This window comes from Neopsephotus bourkii, unplaced genomic scaffold (genome assembly GCF_033783945.1).
Source record: "Neopsephotus bourkii isolate Nb327-2 ecotype Australia unplaced genomic scaffold, CSIRO-AGI_Nbou_v1 NB_1189, whole genome shotgun sequence".
NCBI classification, from domain to species: Eukaryota; Metazoa; Chordata; class Aves; order Psittaciformes; family Psittacidae; genus Neopsephotus; species Neopsephotus bourkii.
In genome coordinates, this window is record NW_026901674.1 from 59,421 (window position 1) to 75,160 (window position 15,740).

Sequence of the window (15,740 nt, forward strand, 5' to 3'; positions counted from 1 at the left end):
GAGGGGCTTGGGACAAGGGCCTGTAGGGACAGGCCAAGGGGAATGGCTTGAACCTGCCCGAGGGGAGACTGAGATGAGCTCTTAGGCAGAAGCTCAGAGACTGGTTTGTGTTGAATGGGACCTTGAATCTCATCCAGTTCCACCCCCTTGCGATGGGCACCAGGGATGGGGTATTCAACTGAAGATTTGCAAATACAAGGAAAAGCTAATTTAAGACAAGTGGCACCCCACGTTAAGAATGACTGTGCTGCAGTCATTTCAGTAACTGTGACAGCCTACACGGATTACGGATATTGTCTCTGCAGCAGGTAAATCACACTGCAGTAAGATGTCACCATGACAAATCATGGGAATACTAAGGGAAGATGATACATTATCTTTTAAATGAACCTCCTCTTCATACAAGATAGGTGGCCCTGCCAGCTGAATACACGTATAAAAGCAACAGCCATTTTTAAGACAAATTCCTCTACTTTTGGCGCCTCTCATTTGACTGTTGTGACATCAAATAGAATTGATAGACACAGTTTAGATATGCTTGGATTAAAAAGCAACATGCAAGAAAAGGCCTCTTTAGGGAAGCTTTTGCATTTTTAACTGATATCTTCCTTTGGTTCTTCAGCACATAAACCATCACACCCTACCACTGGGGCCGTTCTCATACCAAGGTTTCAGGACAGAAGAGATGCTGAGTATGGGGAATGCAGCCTATAATGTCAAGAATAAAACGAACATGGTCGATGAGAAAATGAACATGAGCCGGCTTCAGTGTGCGCTTGCAGCCCAGAAAGCAACCGTATCCTGGGCTGCATCAAGAGGAGCGTGACCAGCAGGTCGAAGGAGGTGATCCTGCCCCTCTACTCTGCTCTCGTGAGACCTCACCTGGAGCATTGTGTGCAGTTCTGGTGTCCTCAACATAAAAAGGACACGGAACTGTTGGAACAAGTCCAGAGGAGGCCATGAAGGATGATTGGGGCTGGAGCACCTCCCATATGAAGATTGGCTGAGAAAGTTGGGGCTGTTCAGCCTGGAGAAGAGAAGGCTGCGTGGAGACCACATAGCAGCCTTCCAGTATCTGAAGGGGTCCTATAGGGATGCTGGGGAGGGACTCTTCATTAGGGACTGTAGTGACAGGACAAGGGGTAATGGGTTAAAACTGAAACAGGGGAAGTTTAGATTGGATATAAGGAGGAAATTCTTTCCTGTGAGGGTGGTGAGGCACTGGAATGGGTTGCCCAGGGAGGTTGTGAATGCTCCATCCTCGGCAGTGTTCAAGGCCAGGTTGGACAGAGCCTTGGGTGATATGGTTTAGTGTGAGGTGTCCCTGCCTATGGCAGGGGGGTTCGAACTGGATGATCTTAAGGTCCTTTCCAACCCGAACTATTCTGTGAGTCTATGATGTGCTGTGCTGCTCAGCGTTCAGTGCTGTAGAAGGTTACTCAGTCCTTGCAGACAGAATTACTGCCAGGCTCTCATCAGTGTTAAAAATAAAGACAAAGCTCTTTTCGCATTTGCATGTTATCAAAATGAAAATGCCATTGTAGGCAACGTTCTGCTTCCCTCCTCTCCAAAGGGGAGTCAAACTGATTGAAGATGGCTCTGCTGACAACAGGCTGGCCCTTTACTAAGACATTTCTAATTTAAGATCAATTTTCTGTTATATTTCATAGTATAGTAGCAAAATTAATCGTATTTATACATATCCATTTACCAATAGGGGAAATAAGAGAATTAGCAGGCAGGTTACATCTTAAGTCACACAGCTTCTCTGGGCACCCTGTGCCAGCGCCTCAGCACCCTCACAGGGAAGAGCTTCTGCCTAAGAGCTCAGCTCAGTCTCCCCTCGGGCAGGTTCAAGCCATTCCCCTTGGCCTGTCCCTACAGGCCTTGTCCCAAGCCCCTCTCCAGGTTTCCTGCAGCCCTTTTCTGTATTTAGGTAAAATATTGTCCTGGGTTTAGCAGCAGCAGTCATTTTTTCTCCTTCTTGGTAGCTGGTGCAGTGCTGTGTTTTGACTTTCGGGCTCGGAACAAAGCTGATAGAGGTGATGTTTTGGTTTGGCCAAGGACTTTGTGAGTCTCATGCTCTGCCAGGGAGGAGGGGAGGCCGGGAGGAAGCAGAGACAGGACACCTGACCCAAACTGACCAAAGAGGTATTCCATACCACAGCACGTCATGCCGAGGGGGGAACTGGGGAGGACCCGGAAGGAGAGGGGGTCGGCCGGGTCGGACTGGTGGTTCGGCGCGTGGTATTGTACTCCTTTCCTTTGCTGTTTTCTCTTATCATTGTTGTCGTTGGTGGTAGCAGTGGTGATTCGTATTGTACACTAGTTACTAAACTGTTCTTATCTCAACCCGTGGGAGTTGCATTTCTTTTTGACTCTCCTCTCTGTCCCTCCAGGAGTAAGGGGAGGGCAAGAAGGGGGGGGGAGTGGGTAACAAGCTGTCTGGCTGTGGGTTAAACCACGACAAATATGTGCAAAGTTTGTCAGGAGCAGGGGAAAAACTCAGCATAGTTTCCTTAAGCCAACAAAGAGCAAGAAGCTGTGGCTGCCCCATCCCTGGCAGTGCTCAAGGCCAGGTTGGACACAGGGGCTTGGAGCAAGCTGCTCTAGTGGAAGGGGTCCCTGCCCATGGCAGGGGTTGGAGCTGGAAGAACATTAAGGTCCCTTCCAACATAAACCAGGCTGGGGCTCTGTGATTCTATGAAGTTCAGATTAAAGTATTTTCCAAAAGGCAGTGTGGGAGGTGCTCCATGGGTATTTTGAGAAGCAGCCACATCTATATTTCATAAGGACACACTACCAAGGAACACAGACCTACTTAGTACTTTGCATTTAATTAAAGGAAACAGGGAAGGAACCCCCTGCAGAACCTGACAACAATAATACGTGGGTTGCATCTCCACGAATGACACAGTTCCTCCCCGTAACATGATGAAATGTGAATTTCAGCTCTTGTGAAACTCACGGTAACTCAGAATCCTTTGGGGGATTCTCTCCGCCAGCCTATTGCTAAACAACGTGCAAGCTTAGGGAGAGCTTCAAAGTGCCTTCACAAAAAGAATGTGAAAGCAACCTATACCATGCAATGTAAGCAAAAAAAGAGCTGAACATTTCTATTGTGGAAAACTCAAGTAATTAAACCTCTTTTTCACAATTATTTGGCATGATGACCAGAAAGCCCAACATAATACGCTCCCACAGGGGGCTACTGATAAATAGCTCTTTATCCTTTTCCTGCTGTACACATTAGCACGCTTAAACTCAGCAGAGATCCTACACCAGCAGGACACAAGGAGACTATGGGGTAGGTTAAGGACAAAATGAACTTTCTCTTCTAATCTGGGGCCAATCACAATATTCAACAGCACAAAAGAAAACATGATGCTCCTGCTAGGAATATGATGGAGGTGGGACAGCAAAGCCAGAGTTACACAAAGCTGCATTGGAACTGCTCAGTTTTGGGGTATGAGCAGGAGGCAGCACAGAAAAAAAAGGCAGCAGAGGTCAGGAAGACACCAGCACTGACTCAGCTATGGGCAGGGGGGCAATAGGAGGTGATTTCTGCTTTCAACCCTCATCAACAGCTCCCAGGGTAAGAATAAAGAGTAAATGGGAGCTGGGCTAAAGCAGGTGTAGAATAAGGATGTATTCAAAGAGCATTAAATTGAAATGGGTTTGTTTAAAAAGCATTTAGAATACATGAAAAACATGGTGCCTTATAGATCTAATCAGTTGCAATATTTCAAATCCAAAAGGCTTGTTTTAAGAAAGCAGAACCACAGAACTGAAGCAAGAGACCAGACAGCACCCGCGCACACAACCATTGGAAGTAACTAAACCAGGGTCTGAACACAGGAGGTCCTTCTGTACGCACACAGGTTTTAAGCTGAAATTTGAAGTACAGTTTATTCTGTTTATTTTAGTACCAACACACCCTTGGAAGTTAAAGAACCACACTTATAAACTCAGGTCATCTCATGCCCCTTTCCCATTCCAACGAGAAGGCAAAACATGGCACTCAGCATCCGAGCTCCTGAAGGACAGAGCTCATTGCACCCACTGGCTGCTGGGGGACACCCAGGTACCCCAAGACCTGAGGGCAGCATCTCCATGTTTGCACAGTGATGCCCAATAGCTAGCCTAGCATAGCAGCAGTAAGCCCAGAGAAGGTGGAATACCTGCTCCTAAAGCTCAGCTGGTTTCAGATGAAGCTAATTCAGGTTTCTCTGTGCTCATAGACCTACCAAAAAGCACCTAAAGCTTTTCAGGGGCACACCTTCTGTAGTGAATACCTCACTGACTGACGTGCACGACGTGTCTAGGTAATTTTCCTAATACCCAACACGCTCAATGTATTCAAGCTATAGCAAAGCCTTCTGAAGTGCTAGTTTTCCAGCCAGAAATAAAAAGTGATGTATAATTGAACTCCATTTTCCTTTCAACTTCGTCTTGGTAGAAATCATAAGGGAAAAAAGTAAATCCCCTTGCAAATAGGAAGTCATTTATCATTTTCAACACAGTAACATTTAACATTAAGACCAGTATTAGATGCATATTCAACTGTGCAATTGCTTTTGCATACATACAGCTGATGCATGTGGTTATCAAAAGCAGCTTAAGCTGAGAGACCTTTTAAATGACATATCCACACCTGAGACTTCATCTCTTGCTGTGAAAACAAGTAAAATTAAACCCAAAACATTAAAATCAGTGATTTCAAATGGTCCAAACTAAAAACCCACCTCTCTGGCTGCTGTGGCAGCAGAGGAAGAAGCACAGGATTGCCAGCCCAGGAAGGGGAAGGCAGTGGGAAGGGGCTGGTTTGCCCCATGGAGCTCAGCTCTTACCATGGAATCCTTCCAATGCTACCCCAGGTGAATGTACAAGAATATCCTATGATGAACACTCCCACCTCCTTTTCTCACCCAAACTGCCAGCAGAGCAGTAGCAACAGGATGAAGCAGAACTTCTTTTACATTTTATGATGTTAAGCTCCATGCCCGAACTCATCCAAGGGTTTCCCATATCTCAGTCCTGGGCTTCTCCACCAACATGAAGTACGTTCAAACAAGCACCACTGAGGCAAAGCAGCAGCTCTGATATGTACTCAAAATAGATAAGAAATCACAGAATCCTGGAATGGTTTGTGTTGGAAGGTACCTTAAAGTTCATATGGTTCCAGCCCCTACCACAGGCAGGGACCCCTTCCACTGGAGCAGCTTGCTCCAAGCCCCTGTGTCCAACCTGGCCTTGAGCACTGCCAGGGATGGGGCAGCCACAGCTTCTCTGGGCACCCTGTGCCAGCGCCTCAGCACCCTCACAGGGAAGAGCTTCTGCCTAAGATCTAACCTGAAAAAACATTAACAAAGAGTAAGCAAAACCCAAACCGGTGCACAGGCTACAGGAAAACTATATAGAATGAACTGAATTCAGCAGCACTGCCTCCACTGCCACCTTTAGTGGCTATTCATAGAATCATAGAAGCATTAGGGTTGGAAAGCACTTTAAGATATCCAGTTCCAACCCCCCTGCCATGGGCAGGGACACCTCGCTCTAAACCATCTCACCCAAGGCTCCGTCCAACCTGGCCTTGAACACTGCCAGGGATGGAGCATTCACAACCTCCCTGGGCAACCCATTCCAGTGCATCACCACCCTCACAGGAAAGAATTTCCTCCTTATATCCAATCTAAACTTCCCCTGTTTCAGTTTTAACCCATTACCCCTTGTCCTATCACTACAGTCCCTAATGAAGAGTCCCTCCCCAGCATCCCTATAGCCCCCTTCAGATACTGGAAGGCTGCTATGAGGTCTCCACGCAGCCTTCTCTTCTCCAGTCTGAACAGCCCCAACTTTCTCAGCCTGTCTCCATACTTCATCATTTTGAAAGTAGTTTTCCTGATATAATGTCCATACATTTAACACCATCAGATCTCCTTTTTGGGGCATAACATTTTAAATCAGAACAGCAAAATAAACCAACAGAGTCTACAGCATTCAACCCACTCCTGACATCTGGCAAAAACAAGTCTTGAAAACAATAAGTACTTTGTATTGCTATGGCTGAAGAATACCCATTATCTGTTGAGGAGGTAAATGTAAGGATTTAACAGCAAGAAAAATAAAGAATGCTTTAAAAATGCCTTACAAAAACTACTTGGAGTAAGACAAAATGTATTTCAGGGTTATGAAAATGGAGCTGATTAAGTCTATTCCTATAAGTAGCTGTGAGTTATATGGCCAATTTCTGCATAAAGAGAGTACAAACATTACCCAAAGTCATTAACTGGTAGGCAGGAATTAATATGTTTATCATTCAAGCCAAGTGATAAATATGCATAAATAAATGGGAAATACTCATTGCTTCCCTATGAATTATTAAAACTTTATTCTTTTTTTGGGTTCCTTATTAAATGGGAAAATTAACATCTGCAACTATTCTGCTTTTTCCCATTACTGGTTTTTTTCCAGGCAGGAATGTTCACATTGGCATGTATGCTAACACCACCTGACATTACAAGATTTCATTAAAAATACAGAAGCATTATAAAAAGTATTTTCAATTTCAACTCTGTTTAATTATAATATTATTAAAACCATCATAAATTCTGTACTAAACGAGCCTCCATGGAATACAGGGACAAAAGCAATGGGCACGATCCTGCATTAAGTGTTTTGTTAGAGGACAGGCCAGAAGCACATGTAAAATCAGTACAGATCTGCAAGATCACGAGCCCTCCCTTCCTCCATGGAACCCTGCAAGTGCATGGGAGTAACTCGTTCTTTCCTCTTCTCCATTAAAGAGCCAATGTCCCTTGCACTGGCCAACAAAACATCCATGACAAGATGCATCAGCTTACAGGAGGCCATTTAGCATCACCGTGCCTTCCCCCAGGATAGCAAGCCCCTGATTTAGATATCAGTTGCTGCAGAGCTTATCTGTCGTCTGGAAATTGATGGGAAATAATAATACATCAATACATCAATCCCAACCTTGTTAGCTCCCCCTCCCAGCTCATCATCCTGCGTCAAAACTCAGCTCACAAATAATGTCCTGGTGATGTTCACTACTATCCTTCGATGAAAGGTTTGATTTACATCATCTCACAGAGAAGTAAAACTGAATTCAATAAATAAATACAGCCACCATAGCTCAAGGAGGATATAACACATTGCAGAGGGTACAGGAAAGGGCAACCAAAATGACAGCTTGGAGGAAAGAAGGCTCTGGGAAGACCTTAGAACAACCTTTCAATACTTACAGAGGGCTTATGAGAAACCTGGAGAGGGGCTTGGCACAAGGGCCTGTAGGGACAGGCCAAGGGGAATGGCTTGAACTTGCCAGAGGGGAGACTGAGCTGAGCTCTTAGGCAGAAGCTCTTCCCTGTGAGGGTGCTGAGGCGCTGGCACAGGGTGCCCAGAGAAGCTGTGGCTGCCCCATCCCTGGCAGTGCTCAAGGCCAGGTTGGACACAGGGGCTTGGAGCAAGCTGCTCCAGTGGAAGGGGTCCCTGCCCGTGGCAGGGGTTGGAGCTGGAGGAGCTTAAACCTGACCCATTCTATGATTCTACAAGGGGATGAAGTATCTGCCCCTGGAGAAGGGGCCACAAAGTCCCAGATTCTTCCAAGAAGGCAGGGGAGGGATTAATGTGACCGAGGTTTACAATTCACAGAGGTGGTGGGTGAAATGAGTACACAGCTGTTGCTCGCAGATTTCTCAGTATTGGAACCAGGAGGCAGCTGCTGAAGCTAATAGATGAATTTCAAGCAAATATGAGATGGTAGGTTTAATTTAGGCAGGTATTTTTTATACACAGCAATTGATGGAAGATGTGGCTCCAGACGTGGCAGGGACAAGCAGCAGAAGCTGGACCACCAAGGGACTGCACAAACTATGACAGGACAGCCTGATGATGAGTAACATTTGGAGACAAGAAGCAATCATTCCTGTCGAACACAGCTTTCCCATTCCTGCCTATCAAGGCTTGGGCAGAATGAGAGGCACAGATGTGCAAACGCTCCACTATTAGGGTAATATATTCTATTCTCAGTGGGAAATCAAGGAAGCACCACAGTGTTAACTAAACCAACATGATTTTCTTGAGCCTATTCACCACCTCTGCCTACAAACCCTGCCCGATGGACATCCCATTGACCGTGGCCTCTCCACACCTCACACATCTCACCCTCTTCCCCAATAGCCACTGTAGCTATCGGGCTGCACCACAGCATTGACTGACACCCCTGATTTAAGGCATGTGCTGATTTAAAGCTCCTCGACTGCTGCTAAGTATTAATATTTAAAGCACTGAGCTTGTTTAAAAATTGAAGGAAATCAAAATGCATAGCTACTTTTAATGGGTTTTAATATAGTATCCCAGAGACTGCATTTTATAAAGCACAAAGCTGGCTTTATTGTACCTAGGCTTAAGAAGGACTTCTCTTAGCCTCTGCTGTCAGTCATAAACTCATTTAATGTCTTTATCAGGCTTCCCATGTTTATCTGCACATTTATGCTGCATAACACAACTTATTTAAGTATTTGGGGCATTTAGGATTTTCAGACTTTAAAAAATAACTTCATATTGTTTTCTTAAGGCAAAACTTGGTCACGTCCATCTTAATACATAAAACAACGAAGTCTTTGCAGTCAATCATAAATGTAGCACATTCTTATTTCCAAAGGCTTTAGTTCCTGGGTTATTTTATTTAACAAGTAAATATAAAATTAGCTGGAGCACTGGCACTACTCACAGCTTAACATATAATTATCTGTACAAATATTTGACATCGGTACTAGAAACAATGCACATACCAACAGTTTGCTCAGCCTAAGTTCTTTTAAGTCTTCTAATGTGATGCACGACTATCACATACTTCATTAACAAAGCGTGGTAACTGGTTTAGGTTTGATTATTTAATAAATGTTGATTATGGAGATGTGTTGCTATGCTAAATTGCATGGCACATTATGACATGAACATGATAGAGAATCATGGGATGGTTTGGGAAGAGACCTTAAAGCTCATCCAGTTCCAACCCCCTGCCATGGGCAGGGAAACCTTCCACTAGAGCAGGCTCCTCATTCATACCACTGGGCCTTCCCAACTTGCCCCTCATTAAAGGGAGGAGAAGGTCTTAATTGTGAACATATGCTAAAGGTTTGAGGTGTCCATGGTATTGCAACCTGCCTCTTTACATCCACTGTCATTCACTGCCATAATTCCTCTCTCATGGATCAAACTTCTTGAGGGCAATTTTATTTTAGTGCCTTCATAAGGAATTTGGAAACTACAATAAAGACATGAAGCATTATGGCCAAAATACTTCATATCTGGGCATTATGGACAAAATACTTAATATCTGAGCATTATAGCCAAAATACTTAGTTTAAGACTAAGAACACTGATAGAATTGGTGAATTCAATTCATTTCAGACCATTTGCTCTGTTCAGTTCTCTTGCTCTTACATTATTCTATGACTTTTCATCTTTCACTTGTTTCATACATTTTATTTCAGCTTAGTTGTATCTGTTCACTTATTCTGCATTAGCACCTGACTACAGTCTGGGCTCCTAACTTTAAGACAACACATAAAAAGCACACAGGAGCCTGTATTTTTATGCTAGATTTAAATTTAAGATAGTTCAATATTTAACTGAGAAAACCTCACTGAGGGTTTGGGAGTTGACATCACCAAATAACATTTAATGGTTCTCCAGTCTGACAGAAAAGTTGCATAAAATCCTCTTTTTAATGAAATCAGTGTGCAAATAATACATTATTCCACCAAAGAGCAAACATGAAGGTGATCCTGCTCCTCTACTCTGCTCTCGTGAGACCCCACTTGCAGCACTGTGTACATACAGTTCTGGAGTCCTCAACTTGAGAAGGACACGGAGCTGTTGGAGCAAGTGCAGAGGAGACCAGAAGGATGATCAGGGGCTGGAGCACCTCCTGTATGGAGACAGGCTGAGAAAGTTGGGGCTGTTGAGCCTGGAGAAGAGAAGGCTGCATGGAGACCTCATAGCAGCCTTCCAGTATCTGAAGGGGGCATATAGGGATGCTGGGGAGGAACTCTTCATTAGTGACTGTAGAGATAGGACAAGGGGTAATGGGTTAAAACTGAAACAGGGGAAGTCCAGGTTGGACCTAAGGAAGAAGCTCTTCCCTGTGAGGGTGTTGAGGCGCTGGCACAGGGTGCCCAGAGAAGCTGTGGCTGCCCCATCCCTGGCAGTGCTCAAGGCCAGGTTGGACACAGGGGCTTGGAGCAAGCTGCTCTAGTGGAAGGGGTCCCTGCCCGTGGCAGGGGTTGGAACTGGAGGAGCTTAAGGCCCTTTCCAACCCTAATTATCCTATGATTTTATGGAGCAGATGAAAGTATCCCTGTTATTTGCCACATGGGCCTTTTCTTTGGCTGTAACTTGAATTCCAAGATGGAATTCCTGCTCATTTCAGATTTCATTAGGTGCCTCCATCTGAAACCGTTTGTTTGAAGGGAATAAAAACTAGGATCAGATTGTTGAGGTTTTGATTTTTAAACAGTATTTCTGCCATTGCTATAAAGCAGTTGGAGATACATTCCTAGCATTGGGAAAGGTCATAAAACAAACAAGACAAAACAAAATCTTAACAAAGTGAGCATAATATTCCTTTAAAACAATTTCCCCCACTCTTACAGCTCCTCAAGACATCTTAATAAGAATGTAATTTCCCACTTGCTCTTACCGAGCAAATCAAACCTGGTGATTTATTATTCAGATGGGCACAAAGGGTTTCTGAGATGCAAAAAGAAGGGGCTATAAAAGCACAAATCATCAGTAACAACGACAAGCTAAACTGCCTTTCAAAGATGAACAAAATGCAGCCATTTAGGGTATCATACATCATGGTCTTCCAGACCCTCATTTATTTCCTAACTGTACAGCCTGCATGATAATTGAACTAGTGCAGGATTGTGCATCTGTACAGAGTAGCTTTATTAGTCAAGTGATAACACAGCTCATACATGCCACAACAGACCAGTTCATAATCCCCACAGAAGCATGGAATGGTTTGGGTTGGAAAGGACCTTAAGCTCATCCAGTTTCAACCCCCTGCCATGGGCAGGGACACCTCACACTAGACCATGTCACCCAAGGCTCTGTCCAACCTGGCCTTGAACACTGCCAGGGATGGGGCAGCCAGAGCTGTGCCAGTGCCTCACCATTAGTTCCCCTCCCAGAAGCATTTGTATGAGCTTTTATGAACTTAAATGGTGAAAATATGAAAAACAAAGTGAAAAGATTAAAAAATAGAACCTGCTATCCTCCCTAAATTAGGATTTCTGTCTTAGTATGAATGAGAAACCAGTATCTACAGCAGTTCAGAATCCTTATGAGACAGTATTCAACTGGAACTTGGTATCTGAGTTTCAGCTGCTAAGAGCTGCTGTTGCATTTTCTGTACAAAGGGAAATGAAGAAAGAGGTCTAAATCCTGCTCTTACTTATACCAAGTATGCAAATAACTATCATAGCTAATGAAGTTACTCAGCATTTTCCTTCTTAGAGCAGAAACCCCATAAATAGCAGTTCACTTCATCAGCTACTTAATACTGTAGCTGCACGCAGGTACTGTGGGTATGAAACACATCATCTTAATCCCACTTTATCTTCACAGTGTTCCTCCAATCTAACGGGTGTGCAATTACTCGCCCTTTACAGATAAAGAACAGACATAAGCATAGTCCCAAATGAATTGTCCAAGCTCATGGCAAAAAAGCTTACTATGGTGCAAAACACTAAATTAAATCCCTCCAATTTATGGCTATGAGAGTCCTTATTTGTCATCACAGCCCAGCAGATTTTACCCTTTCTCAAAGCAAGGAGCATGGCTGAACTGGATGATATTAAAGGTCTTTACCAACCTAGTTGATTCAATAATGCTGACTGCAGAAGGACCTGTTTGTCAAGCTTGCAGCCGTCTCAGCTGGAAATGAGAAGCATATTTAACATTCCTCCATTTTTCTTCCAATGTTCAAGTAAATAAAGGAATTACAGATTAAACATAGAAAGCTGGGCAGCTATAATATAAAGGAATGAAAAGAACAACCCAAGTAATGTGCAGGAAGACTCAGCAATGTGAAAATATTTGATTTTAGCAAAGATAAAACAACAGCATTGGTCCCAAATGACTACAGAGAGAAGAGGCACAACTTTATCTACATCTCTTATATTTCAAATTAAGTGAGGCTCACTCTTCTTTCCCCTGAAAAGGAGGTGGTAAGGTTCTGTAATAAATTTATACAATCCCAGCCTGGTTTGGGTTGGAAGGGACCTTAAAGCTCCTCCAGCTGCAATTCCCTGTCATAGGTTGCGACAGCTTCCACTGGAGCAGCTTGCTCCAAGCCCCTGTGTCCAACCTGGCCTTGAACACTGCCAGGGATGGGGAAGCCACAGCTTCTCTGGGCACCCTGTGCCAGCGCCTCAGCACCCTCACAGGGAAGAGCTTCTGCCTAAGAGCTCATCTCAGTCTCCCCTTGGGCAGGTTAAAGCCATTCCTTTTGGCCTGTCCTCCCATTTCCCCTGTGTATTTACTCCTACTATAGTAACACCAAGCACAATAACCAGGAAAACCTATTCTTCACAAATCACAATTTAAAACATCTCTATGTACACCAGTAGTGTAGCAGCTACACACGTGCTGCTGGATAAGCAGGAAGGTGGTCCACAACTGGAAAGTCCTTTCTAATTCTCCAAAACTCTACAGACTAAGTGCTCAGCTTCATAAATGGGGCACAGACATAACGCTGGGCAAGGATAACGAGCCCTGGGCAACAGGTTTTAAATATCATTATGGAGAAGATAAGATTTTTAACTGCTGCTTCTATCAGAGGGGTTTTCCTTTCACTAAGGTGATTGAGCAATAGCGTTTTCTTCTGGCAATGATGGTCTGCATGGTCTGGGTTGTTGTCTGCAGAGCTCATGTTTTCATCTTGTGAAAAGCAACAACATCCATGGATCTATTTAATAAAGCTGTTCCCTGTGAGGGTGCTGAGGCGCTGGCACAGGGTGCCCAGAGAAGCTGTGGCTGCCCCATCCCTGGCAGTGCTCAAGGCCAGGTTGGATACAGGGGCTTGGAGCAAGCTGCTCCAGTGGAAGGGGTCCCTGCCCGTGGCAGGGGTTGGAACTGGATGAGCTTTAAGATCCCTTCAACCCAAACCAGGCTTTGATTTGCTTCTGTTGAAGTTGTATATGCATTTGCAATGCGATCACCACACTGTATCATTCTATCCTGGCTGCATACAGGCTGTAGCCAAAACCTGATTTATGTTGTTAGTGAAACCATGGAAGTCCTGCAATACATAAGTCAGTGCTGCTGAAAATAAAAGGAGAGAAAGAAACAAAAAACCCACGATATTTGTTGCAAAAAAAAAGTTGATATTTTAGTTCTTTCCACCTATGTCTTTGAAGGGAAGAAAAACATCTCTGGTAAGAAAGCTAGAAAGATCTAAACTGCAATTAAAACCGTGCCATCAGCTCCCTCCTCGCTGCGGGATGCCCCAGGGCACAGCCGCAAGGGGATGCAAACACACGGCCCTGGGCACCCTCTTTGAAGAGCAGCAGTAAAGAGCAGGGGAGGAGGAGGGTGCCGGAGTACCTGGACAGGTAGAGACAGCGAGAGCAGCTCAGCTGCCCTCTGCTGACTGCCTCATTTGTTGAACACTCCTCGGCTCCCGCTGAACGGCAATGGAACAGCCGAGGGTTTCCGTGCATTCATCTCCACGCTGCCAGGCGGGTGCTCATGTGAGAGCCGGGTCCGTACCCATCCCTTTACCCACCGTGGGGCTCTGGCTAAGCCAGCACAGAAGGTGGAGTCGCTGCCGCAGCAGCCCCGGTCACTGGTGCAATGCTCTGCTCCAGCTGGTTAAAGAGACATCCAGGACCGGAGCCAGTGTTCCTGCTGCAGCGGGCTCTGGGGACGGACCTACCGGATGGGTTTCACCCCCCGCAGCAGCAGGGCATCCCGTGCTGGGGCTCGTCCGGCTTCCAACCCGGGGTCCCTTCTGCAAACCCCATCATCAATAATCCCTATCAACGCTACTGGTGGTGGAGATGGTGCTGCTACAGGCAAACTATGTGGTCCCCAGTGAGGCTAAGCGGGTTTCGTGCTGTGGTTAAAAGCACTTATTAAACAGGGATACTACTGCAATCCTCCGAGGGAAAGAGACTGACCCATCACATCATGCCTCTCATGATATCGACAGGTTTGCTTAAATCCACATGACCCACTTCATTCCTAACCCTTTTTAATGAAAAACATATCTAAAAAGCCCTCTATAAAATGGCAAAGTGGTTTAAGAGAAGAGGAAGGAAGATGGGATTGAAGTTTTAAGGACATTATCATGTTTGCTGGCCCTCGCCGCTCTGTCAAACTGCTTTGCTTTTAACTTGCATCCATTTTATCCAGGGTTTAAAGCCAGATGGGAGCACGCAATCATCCAGCACCTTATGGATATGTATCTGCGTGCAAAACAGCTCTAACCGGGCGCTGGGGTGGGATCCCCAATGTACCAGCATCGCCCACTCGGCCTCTACTCCGTGTTCCTGATTGAGAGCCGGGGATGCTCAGCGTGGACCCACCGCTTCCAAACACATCTGTTACCACCACAGAGGGGCATATACCGCACAGAGTAACCGCTACCACCGCAGGTCCCTATGTCCACCCCTCCTTTGCTCGCTAGCCCCCCCCCGCCTCAGCCCGCGGCCTCCCGCCGCCTCAGCGGCCCGCCCCCCGCCGCCGGGCCCGGCCCCCGGCTCCTCCCGCCGCCTCAGCCGCTCCCGCCCGGCTCGGGGCCGCCCGCCGGTCCCGCTCAACAAGTTCCCCCGGTGCCGCCGGGACCCGGCCGTGTGGATCCCCCGGCGCCTCCTCCCGCCCCCCCGAGCCGGGCTCCGCAGCTCATGAGGGCAGCGGGGGGAGCGGGCGGCGGCGGCGGCTGCCTCTAGCGAGCGCTCGGGCGGCCGCAGCTGAGGAGCGGCGGGGCGGGCGGCTCCGGTTCGGGCTCCGGCTCCGGCGGCCGATGCGCGGAGCGGCTGCCGGCCAAGCTGGCCCCGGCGGCGGGAGGGAGGGAGATGCAGCGCAGGGGGAGCGCCCAGCCCGACACTTCAGCCTGAGGAAGCACGAGGTAAGCCCGCCGCGCTGACCTGAGCCCCCCCTCCCTTCTCGGAACCCCCAAATCCCCCCTTCCCCTCGGTTTTCCTGCCCCAAACTTCGCCAGGGATGAGCACGAAGCAGCGCGCTGAGCGCCAGCGTTATGCAATAGTGCCTGTGCCTGCCTGCGAGCAGCTATTGCATTCAATAACTTTCATGACAGATAAGGAGAGAATATCCCTAACACGCGTCCAAACCGCGACTTTCTTCTAGAAAGATACCAGCCCTCCGTCCAGTGCCGCCTTCCCGAGGGCAGCCGGGAGGGCAGAGCTGTAGCTGGAACGGTTTTGGAAGAGGAACGAAGTGCTTTTAGCTTTCCAACGGGATTGATGGCGAGGAGCTACCGCCGCTGGTGAACTTCAGCGCTGGGCACTCCAAACGCTGCCCTAACGAAGCGCCCGTGCGGCGCGGCAAGGGACGGGCAGCGGACGTGGGCACCCACACGGTAACTTGCAGGAGAGCACTTCGTTAGCGACCAGAGCAAGCCCAGACCCTCGCCAGCGCCTCAAGCTGCTGCTGTTCTGGGAGCTGTCATTGCTAGGAAGCGG

The 15,740-nt window shown here is 46.7% G+C and overlaps 2 protein-coding genes and 1 long non-coding RNA gene across 4 annotated transcripts in view; 2 read left to right on the forward strand and 1 right to left on the reverse strand.

Annotated features, from left to right (window-relative positions):
• The window catches only part of LOC133218045 (dedicator of cytokinesis protein 1), a 180,076-nt gene that overhangs the window by 18,965 nt on the left and 145,371 nt on the right, over window positions 1-15,740 (reverse strand). The window lies entirely within an intron of this gene.
• The window catches only part of LOC133218047 (uncharacterized), a 59,991-nt gene continuing 45,260 nt past the window's right edge, over window positions 1,010-15,740 (forward strand). The window contains exon 1 of the long non-coding RNA XR_009727040.1: window positions 1,010-1,400. This is a non-coding gene — a long non-coding RNA (uncharacterized LOC133218047). The remainder of the gene's footprint in view (window positions 1,401-15,740) is intronic.
• Window positions 14,814-15,740, forward strand: part of INSYN2A (inhibitory synaptic factor 2A) — a 46,006-nt gene continuing 45,079 nt past the window's right edge. Inside the window, exon 1 of one of the 2 annotated variants that reach the window (XM_061364086.1) lies at window positions 14,814-15,166. The gene's annotated coding sequence lies outside the window, so the exon portion shown is untranslated. The remainder of the gene's footprint in view (window positions 15,167-15,740) is intronic. The other variant, XM_061364085.1, reaches the window with a different exon arrangement.